Consider the following 21,134-nt stretch of genomic DNA (forward strand, 5'->3'; position numbering starts at 1 on the left):
TTTGTATTTGTTCTCACCGGAGCCGGCAAACGCCTCCCGGTACTATGTAAGCCACATTGAGCCTACAAATATGTGGGAAACAAATGCAATAAATAAATAAACATGTGGATAAAGGTGAGCTGGCTGATATAGAAATAGAATATCTAGATTTTCAGAAAGCTTTTGACATATTCCCTCATCAGAGACTCCTGAGAAAATAAAAAATCCATGGGATAGAAAGAAATGTTCTCTTGTGGTTTTGGAACTGGTTAAAAGATAGAAAACAGAGAGTACAGTTAAATGACCATTCTCTCAATAGAGGAAGGTGAATAGTGGAGTGCCACAAGGATCGCTAGTGAGGACCCACTTGGAGTACTGTATTCACTTTTGGAGACTACATTTTGCTAAGTATTTTAAAAGGCTTGGAATGGTTCAGAGGATGATGGCCAAAATGGGACCAATGGTTTTCAACATATTCATAAACGACCTAGAAATAGGAACGATAAGTGAAGTGATCAAATTTGCAGGTGACATGAAACTATTCAAAGTTATTAAATCACATACAGACTGCGTGAAATTGCAGGGGGGGGGGGGTCTTCTGTGGATTCTATTAGTCAGGTGAGTGATTCATGCTACCTTTTGTTGTTTGTCATGTTACAGATTCATGGGTCTCTGATTGTGATCCTTTGTTGAGGGCCTTCCTCATAGAGATCTAAGTGCCTTGTTGAATATGTGAAGGTTGCTCCTAGTGTGTCGGACCTGCAATGCTGGGGTGGGGATGATTTTGTTTTCTTGGTAGAAGTCGCCAAGAAGGATCTATGTAGGTGACCTCTATCTTTGCTGTAAACTGGTGTTTGTGGGGCTTTGAGGGTAGGAGGAAGGGGTATCTGAGGGTTGGGAGCTGCTGCAAATAATGCCTGTAGTTAAATCAGCATTGTTTTTATTACACGTTTTGGTATTTTGGTGTTTGTCAAACAGTTTTCTTTTACTAATCTATATATATAAAACTCACCCTCAACGTTCTGAAGACAGTGACGTCAGTGAAGCCAAGCCCTGACTTCCTTCAAAAAGGTTCGAAGGTTCGTGGTGGTGAAGCCACCAAAATCGCTCCGGGCCCCGCCCTTGAGGGCGGAGCTATGGCAGAACAACGAAGGGGTTGGCAGGGAGGGAGGCAGGGAGGCAGGGGAGGGGGTGGGAAAGCGCTACGGGCCTCGCCCTCGAGGGCGGAGTAATGGCAGAACAACCAAGGGGTTGGCAGGGAGGGAGGCAGGGAGGCGGGGGGGTGGGAAATCGCTACGGGCCCCGCCCTCGCGTCAAATGTCATGACGTTGAGGGCGGAGCAATGCCACAACAACGAACCAGTTGGGGGGGGGGGGTGTTGCCGACGATAACCTTGCTAGTGCCCGTTTCATTTGCTCAGAAACGGGCCTCTTTTACTAGTTCAAAATAAAATAAAGAATTTAAAAAAAAAGTCTGATTGACTGAGGAGTCCCTGTGGGTTTTTGAAATAACCCAAGTTTCCAAGAGGCACTATAATTGCTACTGATCGTTTCCTTGTTTAGTTGATCGGGTGGGCTGGACACCCATTTCTTATACAATGGGGGATGTGTAGGGGAGCACAGAAGTCGAGCACCTCATGGTGCCTATTAGGAAAAGGGAAAGGTTTTCGGGAGGGGGATTTAAAGAAGGTTCAGACAAATTCCTGAAAGAAAAGTCCATAAACTGTTATTAAGGTGCAGGAGTGTAGCTACGGGTGGGCCTGGGTGGCTCTGACTGCTAATCAGTACCTAGCTGCACAGCCGCATTCAGTCACATGCAGTTGTGCAAGGCAGTTACCAGGATGATCCAGCAAACAAGCAGCACAGCAACTCTCCTGCCTCCTGTCTTTTCTGGGAGTCTGTCGGGAGTCGGGCATCAGGGCGGGGACCTGCTTTGCAGGATGATGCAGGCAGCATACCTCAGAATCTGCCATTCTCATGGTTGATTCTGCTGTAGACCTCATGTACCCAGTGACCTCGCAGTCCGCCTGCACCGGTCTGCCACAACTCGGGTCTCCCTTCACACCATCAGGAGCACAGCACTCCCCAATTTTGCCATAGGTTTTCTCCGGGTCAAGTGCTATGCTCATGGCGGTGTGGAGGGAGACCCGAGCTGTGGCAGACTGGTGCAGGCGGGCCGCAGGGTCATGGGCAGGCATCACCATTACATGAGGTGGGGTGTACATGTAGAGGAGCACAGGTACTGGAGGAGCCAGCTTGATGATCTTGGGCCTCCTTTCCAGGGTGCACACTACACCAGTAACACCACGTGCATGCTGATTGAACAGCGATCATGCCGGGCCTCTTCAGGGGCAGCAGTAAACCTCTGAGGGGAAGCAAAAGCTCAAGCCCAGATAAAAATTGTTTTGTGTAATGCTGTGGGCTTCTGGGTGGGGGTGAGCTCTGCACTGCCTGAGTTAGAAATAATCAAGTTTTATATTTCATTCATGTTGGTGGGTTTTTGGGTGGGGATGGGCTCTGCAGTGCCCAGGAAAAAAAAGTTTTATATTTCATGTTGGTGGATTTCTGGGTGGGTGTGGGCTCTGCAGTGCTCAGGATGTAAAAAACAAAACAAAAGTTTTATATTTAGTGCTGGGTGGGGGTGGGAGTAGGGAAGGGAAGGGCAGGGCTGATGCCAGAATATGGGGGAAGGAGGGAAGGGCTGACGCTAGGCTACAGGGAAGGGTGGGGGGGGGTAGGAAAGGGTAGGACTGATGCTGGGCTATAGGGATGGATGGTGGGGGGAGTAGGGTAGAGCTGATGCAGGGCTACAGGACAAATGTATAATTTTTGGTTCTTTATTCTGTAATTGATGAGGGTTAATCTGTGGTCTTCATGGGACCGAGGTGAGAGATTCTGCTGGCATGTGGTTTGTGTGGGGATCTATATCAGTCTCACTTGTCTGGCTTTTCCAATGGGACACGTATTGCTGTTGTGTATATTCACTGTTGCCTTTTTAATGGTATTGGTATTTGTGTGTTCAGAATTGGCGTTAAGATTTGCAACATGGGCTCTGAGAAGCTTTTTTGCAGAATTTAGTGTTATTTCACAAGTATCTGGCAGTGAAGGGATTTTGTGTTGCCATTATTGAGGTGCTTCCAGAATTTGAATACATTTTTATCTGTGGAAATCTGTAAGAGGAAACATTCTAGCTATGTTCTCTATGCTACAGATTCCACGATAGGTTGAAAAAAAACCTGATGTTGACAATGTGATTTTGCTTGTTTCATCAGTGAGAAATCTGGGGCTTTGCTTCGTGTGGTTTTTAATGTGTTGAAGTGTAGACAAAGGTTAACATGTGTGAAAAATGTAAATTTATTAACTTGTGTAAATTAATTGCTATTGAAATGAAAGTAAATTCTGTTGAGTGTAGTTTATATTTCCCTTGCGTCCTTTTTTTTTTTTTTTTAACTAAAATAAAATATTTGGGCTCTTTTTTTGTTCTGCCTCAGACTGCAGTGTTCAGTGAGTCACTTACATGAACATTTGTTATAAAGCAAAGTTTGAAGGATATGTGCCATTGCTGTAATTATTTTGCAGGATATTGTCATGTGTGTTAAGATGTTTGACATTATAGTAGATTGGTCAAGTTTAAATTATGGAACAATCAACAATGTAACTATATTTTAAAATGTTGGTGCTTCCCATAGGCGTAGTTTAACTGTTTCATTTTGGGGGGGGGGGGGGCAAAGGATGGGCGGAGCATATTAGCATATGGGTGGAGCTTATTAGCATAATCATTTTCATATATACATATGCAAATGAATATGCTAATATGGAGGAAGGAATTGAAATTTACAGGCAAAATATCACAGATGCACATTTCAAAAAGCTGACATATTTCAATTAATAAATTCTGAATAAAATACTTGTATCTACCTTTGTTGTCTGATCATTTAGTTTTTCTATTCGCTTTGGTCCCAGTGTCTTCTGTTTTATGCAGTGTCTTTCCAGTAGGCTTCCCTCTGCTCCCCACCCTCCGAGTCCCATCCATCTCTTGCTCCTTCCCTTTGCTCCCCACCCCTCCCAGTCCCATCCATCTTCTGTTCCTTCCCTCTGCTCACCATCCCTCCGTCCCATCCATCTTCTGCTCCTTCCCTCTGTTGTGCCTGACCTGTCCCAATCCCATCCATCTCCTGGTCCTTCCCTCTGCTCCCCACCCCTCCCAGTCCAATCCATCTCCTGGTCCTTCCCTCTGCTCCCAACGCTCCCAGTCCCATCCATCTCTTGCTCCTTCCCTCTGCTCCCCACCCCTCCCAGTCCCATCCATCTTCCATATGCTGCTCTTCCCCCCCCCCCCCCGCGCGAGGTCCAAGATCGTGACTCCGTCTACCCCCTCTCTTCCTCCCTCCCTCCCTCCCTCCGGCGCAGGCAGCAGTCTTTTCCAGCGTTCCTGGCAGCGGTAGCGTTGTACACGCTGCCTTCGGTCTGCCCCGGAAGCCTTCTTTTCAAGTTCCTGTTCCCACCTATGCGGGAACAGGAACTTGAAGAGAAGGCTTTGGGGCAGAGCCAAAGGCAGCGTGTACAACACTACCGCTGCCAGGAACGCTGGAAAAGACTGCTGCCTGCACAGGAGGGAGGGAGGAAGAGAGAGGGGTAGACGGACAAGCTCCTCTCTGTCTGCTTGGCTTCCCTGCCCTCTCTGTCTGTGTCCAGCCCGAAAGGAAATGACATCAGAGGAAGGCGGGACGCAGACAGAGAGGGCAGGGAAGCCAAGCGGACGGAGAGGAGCGCGTGCCTGCTTGTTTTTTTTTTTAACTACTGGCGCGGCGGCGCCTCGTCGTCGTTTGGGGGGGCATTGTCCCCCCCCCAGTCTACGCCCATGGTGCTTCCACTCAAGTTTTTGTGGCCAGCAAGTTGGTGCTAGAAGCAGCCTACTCTACCTGGACTTTGTGTGATCCTGCACAAGTTGGACTATATTCATCTGATGTCTAAATTAACAGCCTTGTGCACAGGTCATATAAATACTGACTTATCACCGCATTTGGGACCCTTATGTGCAGTGGTACTTACATCCTGACCCTTCATTGCTTGATTCTGCAACTGGGTTTTGGGGGGGAGGGGCAGGAGAGGGGTTGGGTTCATGGAGGATGTATTTGAGATTTAAGTTATCCTTGTTACTGATTTCTTATTTGGAATTTGTTCCATTGAAGGCAATGTTATTGTACACGCTTTATTTTTTTCCTTTTTTCAATAAACTTAAAAAATAAAAAAAATATCAGTGCTTCCATTAAGTATTGGTGTGGTTTATGTTAATGCAGGACAGTTGTTGGGCAGATTATTTAGAAATCTGTCATCAAGTGCACTCTAAGACATTGTTTAGTACTATCCCAAGAAACACTACTCATACATATATACATACCCCGGTGTTAAACCCAGATAAACAATGCCGTCTGTTTCTAGCAACCAGCATTGACTATCCGGTTTAATTTTCAACTGTGGCAACTTAACTTGTTAAGCCAATGCTCAGCACTAACCAGTTAAAGATAGGCCACGGGCCTATTTTAACTGCTAAACATAGTCGGTTTGCACTGAAAACCCGTGCTTAGCCAGCTATGTCGCACGATATAGCCAATTAGCAGCTAGCCACTAACTGTGGATATTCAGCAGGTGATAACCAGTTATTTCCTGCTGAATATCCACAGTTAGGCACTAAAACACTATTTAACTGGCCAGGAGCTGTTCTTGGCCAGTTAAATAGTTTTGAATATCGGGCCTATAGTGCCCATCCAAAATGTCAGGTCTGGCTATGCCAGTGCTTATTCCTGAGGTTAAGTAGCATGGAATCTCTACCTTTTGGGACTCTACCAGGTACCTGTGACCTGGACTGGCCACTGTAAGAAACCGGGCTAGATGGATCCTTGGTCTGTCCCAGTGGGGCAAATCTTATGTTTTTATGCACAAGTTACTAGGGAGGCCCCACTTGGAGTATTGCATTCAGTTTTGGAGATTTTATTTTGCCAATGACTTGAAACAGTTCAGAGGAAGATGACCAAAATAGTGTGAGGTATGCACCAGACAAAGTACGAGACGAGACTTGAAGACCTGAATACGTATACCCTAGAGGAGAGGAGAGACAAGGGTGATATATAGACATTTAAATACTTGAAAGGTATTGATGAGCAAACAAATCTTTTTCAAAGACAAGGAAGCTATAGAACTAGAGGACATCAAATGAAATTGCAAAGAGGTAAGCTAAAGAGCAACATCAGAAAATGCATTTTCATCGGAAAGGGTGGTGGATGCCTAGAATGCCCTCCTGGTGGAGGCAGTGAGGACAAAAACAGTGAAGGAATTGAAAACCAGTGTGAGATAAACACAGAGGATCCCCATCTAGCAAGAGGAAGGAAACAAAGCAAAACAAAATTACAAAGAGGGGTAACCTGCATGGAGCAGCTGGTACAGTCCCAAATAAAGGGAGGAAGTAACCTGCATGTTCTGCAGAGAAGGGGAGGTGCAACTCATATAAGCAGGTAGTCAATTTATTCAGGCTCTAGCCAAGTCTGGTTCAATGGAGGTACAAGCACATCATCCATGTGGATGCAGGGCTGCTGAGAGACGCAGCCGGGTCCAGGGTAGGACTGGACCACTGTGTGCGCACGCCCATGCCCCTATACCTTTCTGTCTGAGTCACTGCTGCACTGTCTTCTCCTGCTCCAGTGCTCCTGTGTGCCGGGAGTCGGGACCTGGATGATTGCATTAATGCGATATTGCGTTAGTGTAATCATCTGGGTCCTGGACTGCATGCAGGAACAGGAGAGGACAGACCAGGAAGCAGGCAGGAAGGAAGAAGCTTGCCGGAACCAGGCCTGGGAAATTTTGCCCCTCCCCCTCAGCAGCCCTGTGTGGATGTAGAACTGAATATCCATTGATCGAATCAGCTCTGCTAGTAGTTTGAAGTAGATAGTGAACAGAACAGGTGACAGTATCAAACCTTGCGGTACCCCACCAGTCATTGCCCATGGCAGTGATAAGGTAATATTACTAAGATAATATTGGGGTAAACACTAACATCCTAGTTTCAAAGGTATGCTTCCATATACAAAAAAAAGAAACCATTGTATTCTACATCAATCTCTTATTTTTTTCGTCTTTTGTTTGCTTGTGAAGCATGCATCAAAAACCGAATTTTAGTGAAACTGCAAAAGGTAATAGCAAACAGCTAATGTTGTTAAGAGTGCTCAGTAAAAACATGCTGCTACAGCTGGGCTACTAGAAAGCAAACATGAAATGATCAAAACATCATTGCACTCTTGCCCTACCACCCACCAATATATAAAGGTACTCAATGGATCTTAACACTAGAACATATATCAAATCAGTTCTTTAAGGTATGTAGATGGTTTTCACAACTTTGGTTTGGATGAAGTAGAGTTCGAATGAATACTGTGCTCTTCAATAGTGCCACAGCTTTCACCAGCATGTTCCGGGCTCGTGTTCGTGTTTGTGTGTTGATAAAATTCTTCCCGTTTCAAATCATATCTTAATCAGGTCATTTCCTGGATATGTCACTGTTCGTTCCCGACACAACGTGTGTTTCGCTCTGAAAGCATCCTCAGGAGAACTCATGAGATGATCCGGAGCTCAATTACATAGAACTGGAAGATTCAAGATATATCACATTAGCCTGCTACAGCCTTGCACCAGATGTGAACTTCAATATACATAGCAGATCATAAAATTTAAAATATTCAATTCATCATTTGTACTTTTTCATGTCTCAAGGCCTAACTGGTTGAATAAATTCCTCACAGGTAAACGAAGGGAGCAAAGATTTATTTTCTACTGGGCTACCGTTGTCCCGAAAGGCTTGAACCGTGAGATAGAGTGGCTGCATGGATGACAGAGTGATGACGTTACCTGTGAGGTATTTATTCAACCAGTGCACAGGCACTGGCGTTTTTCTGCTAGCCGTGGGGGAGCAAAGCGGCGGACTTCTCAGGTAGGCCTTGCTTTCTAGTAGCCCAGCGGTAGCAGCATGGTTTTACTGAGCACTCTTAACAACATTAGCTGTTTGCTATTACCTTTTGCAGTTTCACTAAAATTTGTTTTTTTGATGCATGCTTCACAAGCAAACAAAAAACAAAAAAAGTAAGAGATTGAAGTAGAATACAATGGTTTCTCTTTTGTATATGGAAGTGATAAGGTGATGCCAAACAGTATGGACTGTTGCCTATGTGATAGATAGGATCTGAACCAAGCAAGTACTGTGCCATTGATACTTGCTTCTGCAAACAAGGAGATTAAACAGAACAAAAAGGGGACCGACCAATTAAGTGCCAACCAAAGGATATTTATTAAAATTATCCAAAGATAAGTCAACTAAAAACCATACAGTCCATAGAGATCTTTAAAATCTATTAATTGATTTCAAGACTCAACACAGTCCTGCATTTTGGCACACAATACGCCTGCCTCAGGGGTCCCAATTTTAATTGGACTTGTAATTCAATTGTACTGATTAAAGACAAATATAAATACAGCACCATCAAACAGTCTAGAACACTATTTGGATGTGATGGCAAAAGTGAAAGCAACTGCTGAAAGAAACACAGCTAGTACTGTGAAAGCTGCTGAGAAATCCAGCAGTACTAGCATTGAGGCAAATCTCCTGTCTCGGTTTCTGTGACCATCATCTAGCAGGGGCATGAGGACCATTTCCATTTGATAAATGGGTCTGAATGCAGATTGACATGATCTAGCCAGTTTTTCTCTTCTAGCCAATCATAAAGTTTTCCTATGAATGGGATTTTAGATACTGGCTGGTAATTTTCAAGCTTGTTCTGGTAAGGTTGTTCTTTTTTTGTTTTGTTTTTTAGCAAAGGACGTGCAACTACCCTTTTTAATGCTGCTGGTTGCCCATTAGAAACAGAAAAGTTCACAATTTTTGTGACCCCCCTTGTATGAGGCTTCATTATCTTTGATGGACAGGGATCAATGGAGCAGGTAGTTGGTCAAAGGTCTTAGAATGTTGTCAAGGCCTTCCTCTGTTATTGGGTTAAAAGATTCCCATATATCTCTGTAAGAAGGGGACAAATTTATGTGCTCCTGATTAACTGATGTTAGACTGGGTGAGACTGCCTGCAAATCCTGGTGGAGACAAAGTATGCAGCAAAATCACTGCAGTTCAGTTTTGAGTGGGCAATCTGGTTCTGTTGTGAGATTTGCAATAGGCTAAACAGGTTGAATTGTCAGCCTGTTCAATGTACTGATGAGCTGATGATCAGAAGCAAACGTGGGCGCTAGAGGCTATTAGTGCCATACTAGCACTTGTGTTTGCTATTGCCCCCATGATCAGAGCCCCTGAGCGCATGAAACAACACAATTAGCATGCAAATGCATGCAAAACAGGGATCTTAGCGCAAGTAGCATGCAAATGCATGCTAAACCTATTCCTCCCCAATGATCAACGGAGCTGGCGTTAGGGTTTGCAGACCATTGGGGAGGAATGGTGAGCCCTGTCCAGCATGCAATTGCAAGTTGGGGGGGGGGGGCTGGAGATCTGGTGGGTCTCCAGCCCCCCCTAATCCCCCTTTAGCATCCCCCCCACAAAAGCCCTGGTGGCATAGTGGACCACAAATCAAGACCCCCCCCCCCGACCTGGTGGTCTAATGGCCCTATTCCCCGCCCTCTCATACGTTTGTTGGAGGAGGGAGGTACACTCCCTCCTCTTCCAGTAGCGCCACCTCAAAAATCTTGGGATGCACTGGGTGGGGTTTCACACCATATGGTGTGAAATTATTCGCTTGGAGCATCAGGTGTGAAGCGCCAGTCAGCAGTATGGGAAGAATTCTAATGAGACAACTAAACAACACTTATTGGAGCTTCAAATCTTGCTTAATGAGCTCTTCCATCAGCGAGCGGTCAAATCTCTGGCCTTCTACAAATATATCTTTACAGACAGGAGAACAAGGGAGGTCATTTGATGGCACACCTAGTTTACGGCTCAACTGGATTCCGAAAGGTTCATAGGATCCACAAGGCAAAGGGTAGATTACTTTGCACCGATTGTGACATTGCAGCCTGCTTTCGCACCCACTTGTAGAGCTTCTATGATAGACCTGAGGAAGAGGATCTTCTGGGGGAGCAATATTTAGAGCAACTGCCTTTGCCAGGTAATTAATCGGATGAGAGGGAGACCCTTGGGGCCCCTATCTCACGATAGGAAGTGCTCTGGGCCTTGAAACAATGCCTGTTGCTTAAGGCCCTGGGATCAGATGGCTTTCTCGCAGAATTTTACAGGATTCTGGGAGATGAGGTGATTCCATTGTTAACTATGTTTAATGCTTTTCTCACTTCGTCACCTAATGGAGAATTTGAATATGGTTCATATTGTGGTTTTCTTAAAACCAGGCAAGAACACGTTGTCCCCATTGACCAATATCATTATTGAATGTGGAAACAAAAATCTTGCTAAGGTTTGGCCAACAGAATGGCCTGTATTTTACCTACTCTTCTACATGAGACTCAGATAGGGTTTGTTAAGGGGTGCTCTGTGGTTACAAATGTTTGTAAAAATGTTCGGAAAATCCTTACCTCACTGGCACACCGGGAGTGAATGTCTTTACCTTCTCTGCTGGTCAGCTTTGATGCAGAGAAGACATTTGACCGGGTTACATGGGACTTAATGTTATCAGCTCTACAGAAATATGGCTTTGGGGACAATTTTATCCGATTTATACGAGCTCTATATGCTAACCCTAGGGTGAAGGTGTTGGTCAATGGCTTACGTCAGATGCCTTCTCTATTCTTCAACCTGCCAGGGTTGCCCGCTCTCTTCATTATTATTTATCCTTACACTGGATACTTTGATCAGAGATATCTATGCTAATCCAGAGATTAAGGGGGTGGCCCTGGGGGCCCATTGTTTCAAACTGGCTGCTTTCGCAGATGATCTCTTGGTACACCTCTTGGAATATGGAGATTTTGTAGGTTTCAAGCTGAACCTCCAGAAGTTGGTAGCGCTGCCATCTGATGCAGCGGTTAAGTGACTTTGGGGGAATGCTTTTCCTCTTTGCTGGGTGACTGGCACGTTTCATTATCTGGGTGTGCAGTTGGGTGTGAACTCTAGGGATCTGCATTCTGTAAACGTTTCCCAGTTCTTGGAAGAGACCAGACACCAACTGAAAGCCTGGTATACATTACCTTTATCATATTACGCTATATAATATTGCATTCCTCTGGCGACATCTATCTGATTGGATTACTGGAAGTCAGGACTACACTCCTATCAACTACGAATTAGCTTTATTCTCTCCATTTCCTTTCCTTACTGCAAGCTTCCTATTGGATGATTCCACGTCCTTGGGGTTTAAGTGTGCTTCTTCATCCCCTAAGTGAGGCATGGAACTTCTTGGTCAGCCTGCTGGGGGGAAATTCGCATAGTACTAATCAACCGCCCCTTCGTGGTAATCTTGATTTCGTGCATGAACAGGAAAACAATGCTTTTGTTAGATGGGAGGCTAGGTGACTGCATCTTTTAGAACAAGTGCTTACTCCAGAGGGCACAATGAACATTACTATAATAGTTTATCATGACCGGTGCTTGGGGCAAAGATGGAGGAGAAAATACGTGCGTGTTTTTTAGCTCCTTGGCAGAAGAGAGACTATCTATTGTGGGCCTTCACAAGGCAAGTAGTCAAGTGGGGAAGGAGTATGACTGGTTATGAGAGAGATGGGAGCAGGACCTGGGTACCCCCTTGCAGAATTGGAAGATGCCTGTAGTTCTGCGGAAAACGCCACAACTAGTGAAAACGTCTACATTACAAGAAACACATTTTAGATTCATATATAGAGCATATACTTCCCAACTGCAACTAATTCATGTGGGGCTTACACCCACTGCACTAAGTGTGCTGCAGAGGATAATTCCTTCTATCATTCGGCTTGGAGCTGTAGAAAGATACAGCTTTTTTGGAATGAACTCCATCGGTACCTAGGACATACCCTTCGTATGACAATTTCTTTACTTCCACAGACTTATTTGTTGTGAATTGTGAATATTGAGACTTTGGGCGGGAAGGGTAAAATTACTTTTTTTCAAAAATTGAGGCTTGGGTATCTGCTTGGGTATCTGCAGAAACTTCATTGCTCTGGAGTTGGCAGAATCAGGTGCATGCCTTGGCCATGTGGGAGGCTCAGGACGCATCTTCCTCTCCTAAACATACACAGAGGTTTTTGGTCATTTGAGAGGAGTTTAGGTACACACTGACATCTCTGGGTTTTAGCTCGTTATTAAATAAACAGCGCTTATAAAGATATTGCAGAGGCAGCATATGAAATGAGGGTGGGATATAGGGGTCCTGGGGGCGAGTAGAGGGAAGGGTACAGAAGGGATATTATTTGAACTTGACTGGTTCCAGGAGACTTGAAGGAACCCGGTATTCTGGTCAGTTGTTTTTTGTTTGTTTTCCATTGAGGAATAAGCTATGACTTCATCTAGGCCTAGTTATGTTTTGGGGTAGGAGGAAATGGGGGGATGGGCTTGGAGGTGGGGAATAGGTTTCTTTCTATATAAATAGAAATGATGACGATCTAGTCTTATCTTCTCCAGACAAATGTTGTCCTATTTGTGTTTGATAATGCTGTTAATCTGAACATTTGGAATGCATTCTTGTATTGTTTATGCTATATTGTCATCAATAAAAATTGTTTCCAACTAAATCAGCTACCAACAGAGGTAGTGGAAATAAACACTTTGCAATGATTTAAACATGCTTTGGAGATGTGAACCATTTTGAATCACCTATCGCCATACAGTATATGAATGTTAATAAATTAAATGAAAAGACTGAGAGTGAGATATGAGGGGGGGGGGGGAAGGTTTAGCTATGGGATATTGTAACCTCATCTCTCTAGAACAGAAGAGAACCAAAGAGGAAGGAAGCAGAAGTGGTTCAGAGACACCTTTAGACAGGGCAGTGGCGTAGCAGGGGGGGCGGGAGGGGCGGTCCGCCCCAGGTATCAGCTCAGGGGGGGGTGCTCCCTGCCAGCTCCCCCCCTCGGCGCATCGACACCCCCCGACCAGCTCCTGCACCCTACCTTTAAAAAGAATATCGGAATTCGAGGTGAGGCGCAGCGCCTCGCACCTGCCCTGCACGTAAAAGAAATGTGGACCGTCGGGCCTTCCCTCGCTCTGTCTGTCCCGCCCTCCGCTGACGCAACTTCCTATTTCCGCAAGGGCGGGACAGGCAGAGTGAGAGAAGGCCCGACGGTCCACATTTCTTTTATGTGCAGGGCAGGCGCGAGGGGCTGCGCCTCGCCTTGGATTCTGACATTCTTTTTAAAGGTAGGGTGCGGGAGCTGGTCGGGGGGGAGGGGGGTGTCGATGCACCGAGGGGGGGGATGTCATCGTGCTGCGGGGTGCAACGGCGAACCGCCCCGCCCAGGGTGGCAGCTCCCCCTGCTGCGCCACTGAGACAGGGACAATCTTGATTCCATCATCTGCCATCATTTACATGTCATCAATCTAAAGTTCAAGATGATAGTAATTATAACAGCAGTTTAATTAAAGTTATAATGTGCCAGTCCTGCCTCAGTGCTCTACTGCCCTGTCTGCATTCTCCTCTGCTGCCTCCCTTTCCAGCCAGCCCTGTAGGATTCCAAGAACAAGCCCAGACCTGCTACTGTGAACAGCCTTTCCACAACCACAGCGAAAACAAGAAAACAAAGGGGAGGAGAAACTGAAAAGGAACAGGAGAAAAGAGAAAGAAGAAGACAGTTTTACTCTGGGGCCCCCAGAGGAAGGAGTGGATTGATCAGGCACAACTTAGAGTGAGCCTCATTCTCAGCTGCTAGCCAACAATTATTGGAAAAGCACTCGTGCTGCTGCGGTGAAATTAGTTATTGATCCCTTGTCTGGGTGATGAGCCTATACTAGCGACTCTAATGTGGTGCAATGGCAGCTTCTGACAGCCCCCCCCCCAACCCCCTTCAAACCCAGGAATGTGGAAGGACACAGCTCCAAAGCAAAAGGGAAGACAGTGCTAGGAAAGGTCAATAGAGAGGCTTTGCCCCTCTAGTCATATGTGCTGAAATAAATAAAATAATATAAAATAAATATCTGCTCTTTCTGCCTTCAGCTCTTTTCTGAATCTTAACATTTTTCATTTAGCTCAAGATCTTAAGTACAATCTCTAGGCTGCCAGGTTTGCCCAGGGCTGGTGTTAAATATGTTGGGGCCCAGGGCAGACATTTGGGAGGGGACACAAACCTCATCAGCAGGCTGTATGTTCTTTAGCTTCAGGTAAGCTTGAGACTCCCTGTAGCCTGAGGGTCCAGGGCAATTGCCCTGTTTGCATCCCCCTAACACCAGCACTGGATTAGCCATATGGTGAAGCTGCATCCCTCCCTCCCCAGCAATGAAATCTTACCTCTTTGCCTGTGAGGTGGTTCTTACAGAAGGCTGTAGTATCATGTTGAATGTCTGTGCTAGAGACCATAGCTAAACCATTCATTGTTCTATCTTGTGTCTGAGAGCATATCTGAAGCAGGAGTTAGAAGAAAGCCTGTGAGAATATATAAAGGAATACCAAGACAAAGAGTAGCTTAATGGTCAGAACAGTGGAAGCCAGGATTCAGATCCACCACTACCACTCCTTGTGATCTTGGGCAAGTCACTCAACCTTCCATTTTCCCAGGTACAGACTAAGGACCCTGTTTACTACGGTGCCCTAGCGCTTGTAGCGCATGCTAAAAAGTAGCGTGCGCTAACCATAGGAATAATATGAGCATCTACACAGTTAGCGTGCACTAAAAACGCTAGTATGCCTCTAGTGCGGCTTACTAAAAAGGGGCCCTTAGATTGTAAGCTCTCCAGAGACAGGAAAATACATGGAGGGGCATAATCGAAAGGGGCGCCCAAGTTTTCCTGAGGATGTCCTCGCAGGACGTCCCGACGAAGGGGACGTGAAATTTAGGTCGACCTTAGAGATGGTCGTCCTTAGAGATGGTCATCCCCGATTTTTGGTGATAATGGAAACCGAGGACGCCCATCTCAGAAATGACCAAATCCAAGCCCTTTGGTCGTGGGAGGAGCCAGCATCCGTACTGCACTGGTCCCCCTGACATGCTAAGGCCTTAGGGGGCACTGCAGTGGACATCAGAAATTGCTCCCAGGTACATAGCTCCCTTACCTTGTGTGCTGAGCCCCCCACCCCCACAAAACCCACTCCCCACAACTGTACACCACTACCATAGCCCTTAGAGGTGAAGGGGGGCACCTAGATGTGGGTACAGTGGGTTTGTGGTGGGTTTTGGAGGGCTCACATTTACCAACACAGGTGGTGTGGGGATGGGTCTGGGTCCGCCTGCCTGAAGTGCACTGCACCCACTAAAACTGCTCCAGGGACCTGCATACTGCTGCAATGGACCTGAGTATGATATTTGAGGCTGGCATAGAGGCTGGAAAAAATATTTTTAAAGATATTTTTTGAGGGTGGGAGGGGGTTAGTGACCACTGGGGGAGTAAGGGGAGGTCATCCCCGATTCCCTCCGGTGGTCATTTTGGGCACATTTTTGTGGCTTGGTCATAAGTAAAAAAGGACCAGGCAAAGTCATCCAAGTGTTCGTCAGGGACGCCCTTCTTTTTTCCATTATCGGTCGAGGACACCCATGTGTTAGGCACTGTGATAAGTAAGGGGGTGTCCTATACGGTGTAGGCCACTAGAGGGCGCTAGAAGAAGATGGAGGTCGCTAGGACCGGGGAGAGCCCTGGGAGGCCCACAGGTGCAGGAGATTATGGGCTGGGTCCTGGGTGGCTAATTAACCACTTTATACCCCACCTGAGTTGTGAATGGAGGGAAGTGAGCTAGCGGCAGAAGAAGAGAGAGCCCCTGAAAGATACTGGCTAACCTTATGGACTTGGAGGTGGACTGGGTGTCCAAAGGAGATCAACAGGCTGAAAGTCCTGGGGTAAGAAGTCCCTAAAGCATTAGAGTTTGACTGTGTGTCTAGAACTGTGTGTTCAAAGAGGGACTGTGTGTCCAAGAAGAAAAGACTGTGTGTCTAGCACTGTGTGTTCAAAGAGGGACTGTGTGTCCGAAGTACTAAGAGAAGTAGGCTGCAAAGCCTGGGGTTGAGAGTCCCCAAAGTATTGGCATAGTACTGAGCCCATGTATCTGTGTGGGGAGGCTCAGGGCGAAGACCTATGAAAGTATAAAGTGTTAGGCTAGAAGAAGTGTGCCCAGGGGCTGGAATAAAGAGTTGCCTGAGATATATGCAGTTGGGGAGACCTGCTTAATTTGGGGAGTGGAAACCAGGTCACCCTGAGTGAGAAGGGGTAGCCCACTAATCTGCATATGATTTGCATATTAAGAACCAGGTCACCCTGGGTGAGAAGGGGGATATCACAGCACGCCCCAGTCCCGCCTTCGCTACGCCTCCGACACCCCCCCCCCCCGTGAACTTTGGTCGTCCCCCGTGACGGAATGCAGTTGACGCCCAAAATCGGCTTTTGATTATGCCGATTTGGGCGATCCTGTGAGGACGCCCATCTTGCGATTTGTGTCAAAGATGGGCGTCCTTCTCTTTTGAAAATAAGCCACCTGAATGTAACTCACCATGAGCTACTACTGGAAAAGCTGTGACCAAAATCCCTTCCAAAATAAGGGGTAGAGTAATGCAGAAGTTTTGTAACTCACAGTGACTCTTCTTCTGATACATTAGTAATATTGTTAGAGCATATGCATCTCTTTCACAATTGGCTAATATGGCTCATTTACATTAAGGGCCCCATTCTCTGAGGTTGGGTGACAAGTAGGTTAAGCATAGCCCAGATCCCCCAGTACTGCAAGGGCCCATTGAAGCAGAGTGACGTCACTGAGGAAGAACCTCAGAGCACCTAGTACTGGCTGCACTTACTCCTTAATTTCTACTCTACGCCCCAGTATTCCTAACACCAGCTGTACAAACTAGACCAGTAACCCTCCTACAGGCTCCATAGAAATCTGCGAAGAAGATTAATGGACTCTAACTGTATGTTCTTATTTATTTATTCAAAGCTTGATATACCTCTGAAGCTGCAAACAGATTGCAGTGGTTTACAAATAAAAAAACAGAAAGCATAGGAAAAGAAATACAATAAATGATAGAAAAGAGGAACACACGTGCAAGAAAATTACATAAAACCATATCTACCTTCAATACATTGTTAAATCTACTATCTTCCAAATGCCGGCATCCGACAGAGCCGTCTCACTCACTGTTGCATGCCTTTTGAAATAACCAAGTTTTGCAATGCTGGTAACTCACCTGGCTGACACTGCATATGTGTGGATGCTCTCTTTGTAGACTCAGGAAGGATATCAATGACATATGTTTCAGCAAGGCATCATTCCAGCAGTGTAAAGCAAATTGGATAGGGGTGGCCTACTAATATCTAGATGTTTGGTTTTTGCCAGACTTTTCTCATATACCTATTTTTGAAGTTTTGATATCATACCATGCTTTTTCTCTTGTAAAGAAACTTACGTTTAAAATTACATATTATCTGTTGTACCCAATCTCTATTGAATGTTTTGATGAACGGATTATTAATTTGTTATTCATTTGAAAATATAATAAAAATTATTGCTATAAAAAAAAGAAATCACAACAAACAAAACAAATAACAGGGAAAACAGCTGAAATACAATTAAGTAAAGCTCAAAATTTGTAAAGAAAGATAGTCCAGTACTCTAGTTATCAATTCAAAGTGAAGAAAAAAAGTCAAGTGAAAAGCGCTCAAATCCAGCCACTCAGTTAGAACCTATTTTCAATCACTGTTCAGAAAAAAAAGCTCCACTGATTGAACATAATTACAACAAATGTAGATGCAAAGATAAGTAGGTCTGGAGAGCTCGCTGTTTCCTCCACAAATGTAACAGGTAGGGGGGGGGGGTATGAGCCTGGGTCTGCCAATAAAACTGCTCCAGGGACTTTCATGCACTGTCATGGACCTGAGTATATCTGAGACTGGCACAAAATATTTTTAAGGATGTTTTTGAGGGTGGGAGGGGTTAGTTACCACTGGGGGAGTGCCTTATTCGTAAAAAAAAACACATCAGGGTGAAAAGGTCCAAGTGTTCGTCATGTCATGGACATCCTTGCTTTTTTCGATTATGGGTCAAAGACGTCCAAGTGTTAGGCATGCCCAAGACCCGCCTTCGCTACGTCTCCGACATGCCCCCTTGAAATCTGGACGTCCTTGCGATAGACTGTAGTTGGAGATGTCCAAAATCGGGTTTCGATTACACCGATTTGGACGTCTCTGGGAGATGGACATCCATCTTCCGATTTATGTTGAAAGATGGACGTTCTTCTCTTTCGAAAATGAGCCTGCAAGTGATCGAATGTGAGTTGCCAGAACACACAGGAGACATCTGAAGAAGGAAACCTCCTGTGTATCATCTTTGATTAATCCTTCTATTGGGCCCTGCAAGTAGAAAGGAAACGCAATTGTCCTGTATTACCCAGTTCTTTTGTAATCATATAGTAACACAGTAAATGACGGAAGATAAAGACCTGTATGGTCCATCCAGTCTGCCCAACAAGATAAACTCATTTTATATGGTATGTGATACTTTATATGTATACCCAAGTTTGATTTGTCCTTGCCTTTCTCAGGGCACAGACCGTAGAAGTCAGCCCAGTACTGTTCTTGTACTAAGTTCTGAAGCTAACATCGAAGCCCCTTAAAATGTACACTCCAGCCCATCCCTATCTATTCAATCATGATCAGGGCGTAGACTGTAGAAGTCTGCCCAGCTCCCATTTTGTTTCCCAATTACCGGCGTCAACACCTAATCTCCGCTAAGATTCCATGGAACCATTCCTTCTAAACAGAATTCCTTTGTGTTTATCCCACGCATGTTTGAATTCCATTACCGTTTTCATCTCCACCACCTCCCGCGGGAGGGCATTCCACATATCCACCACCCCCTCCGTTAAAAAATACTTCCTGACATGTCTGCTCCCCTTCAATCTCAATTCATGTCCTCTAGTTCTACTGCCTTCCCGTCTCCGAAAAAGGTTAGTATGCGGATTTATACCTTTCAAATATTTGAACATCTGTATCATATCACCCGTTTCTCCTTTCCTCCAAGGTATACATGTTCAGGTCAGCAAGTCTTTCCTCGTATGGTTTGTAACGCAAATCCCATACCATTTTCATAGCTTTTCTTTGCACCGCTTCCAGTCTTTTTACACCTTTAGCAAGATACGGCCTCCAAAACTGAACACAATACTCCAAGTGGGGTCTCACCAATGACTTGTAGAGGGGCATCAACATCTCCTTTCTTCTGCTGGTTATGCCCCTCTCTACGCAGCCTAGCATCATCTGTTTTAAGTTTTATTACACTCTGTGAATAGCACAGGTTCAAAGTTAAATAATGTGCAAATAGTATGAGTATCACACAATTAATCTGGAGATGAAAGAGACTAATTAGGGACCTTATTACTAAATTAGATCAGATACTCACAGAAAAGGAAGGGGACAGTCCATCGATGTATGTATATTCCCTGGGAATGCCCCTTTCTCAGCAGCTGAAATCCCAGGCACTCTTTTCACAGGATATGCTCTTATCCGCGTAGATACATGTGCATAGTGAGGGAGAACTCACACTTCTAGCAGATAAAAGTACTTCCACACACACTGAGGCTAAGCAATGCTCAGAAGGCCATGTAACATGCACATAAAATGCTTAGAAAACTTATATATACCATAAGGAAATTTGTTTTTTTTTTTACATTTTGTAATTTCATGCTCAATTAAGGTTGTTATTAAGGTTGTTGAGAGAAGGTTTTTGATGGGATCCCACGAGTCGACCTATGAAAGCAAAGTCAATCAGAAACGGCCCTAAAAATCTACACCACATATGTATCGCATCTTAAAACGGGTCTTCAGACATACAAGTTATTGTATCTCATTTTTTCAGTTCACTGGTTGAAAATCACTTTAATAGTTTAAAATACTTGATATACCACTCTCATATCAATATCAGAGTGGTTTACAATCCAAATATCCAAAGCAAAAACAGAAAAGAACGCCATAAAATTAAAGAATAGAATACCAAGCCATTCAAGATATAACAGATCATTGCGGTTAACAAAAAGAAAACTAGGAATACCTTGGAATTACATTCAATCCTTCTTTAAAATAACATTAATTATCAAACAGACATAATCTTGAGCATCACATTTTACATTTTTCTATAACATATTTTTGAAAAAGATGAGTTTTAAGTTGTTTTTTTTTTTTTTAATGATCCTGTAGATCACTTCAGATCTTAAAGGATAAGGTTACTGATTCCATATTTTAGCAGCTTGAAAACCAAAAGTCATTTCCAACTGTGAGACCCCAGCTAAGGGTTATTGGGGTGGCCCTGGGCATAACTCAGCCAGACAAGGTATATAATTGCGAAAGTAAACACTTTATTCACCTGAGCCCTAGGACTTGTTACCTGTTACCTCACAGGCCAAGAACCTCAGATGCAATCATTTCTCTGGTTTAATAACAGTCTTGAGTAGTCCTACTACTACTACAAATCATTTCTGCCCTGCCCACAACATAATTCTCTGGTCTTCTGAGACTCGGGTCCTCAGCAAGGCTTGCAAGTCTTAAAACAAAACAAAGTTGGCTTATCTCAGCCAGGTCACAGCACCTATATGCTTTTAGTAAAGGTATAAACTTGGGCTTCAGTCCTTCCTTCCCTGGGCCTCCTTAACCTTAATCCCAGGTATTGACTCCGCCCCTCCAAATTCACTTCCTCCCAGGGCAGGATCAGTGCTCTTAAGGTGGCCCAGGCTAGTTAGAGAAGGACTTTTCTTAAGGGTGAGGAGCAGTGCTCTATAAACCCCCTCACACCAAAATATATAAGTAACATAATTCTGTATTGCCTGGAAAATGTAATCTACAATGATCTCTCAAACATACATTACTCTGGTCTGAAGGAAAGTTTAACAGTTCACTCATATATGACGGCACTTCTCCATGAAAAATGTTAAAAACCATTGTAGAAATTTTAAAATTAGTTCTGTCCTCAATTGGAAGCCAATGTAACTTTACAAACAATGGAGTAACACTCTCAAATTTATTAGCTAAACACAATAGCCTAGCTGTGGTGTTTTGTAATGTTTGCA

The 21,134-nt window shown here is 44.7% G+C and overlaps 1 long non-coding RNA gene across 1 annotated transcript in view; it reads right to left on the reverse strand.

The window, feature by feature from the left end:
• The window catches only part of LOC115472618, a 51,319-nt gene that overhangs the window by 12,400 nt on the left and 17,785 nt on the right, over window positions 1-21,134 (reverse strand). The window contains exon 2 of the long non-coding RNA XR_003942526.1: window positions 14,390-14,524. This is a non-coding gene — a long non-coding RNA (uncharacterized LOC115472618). The remainder of the gene's footprint in view (window positions 1-14,389; window positions 14,525-21,134) is intronic.

This window comes from Microcaecilia unicolor, chromosome 6, assembly GCF_901765095.1.
Source record: "Microcaecilia unicolor chromosome 6, aMicUni1.1, whole genome shotgun sequence".
Lineage (NCBI taxonomy): Eukaryota > Metazoa > Chordata > Amphibia > Gymnophiona > Siphonopidae > Microcaecilia > Microcaecilia unicolor.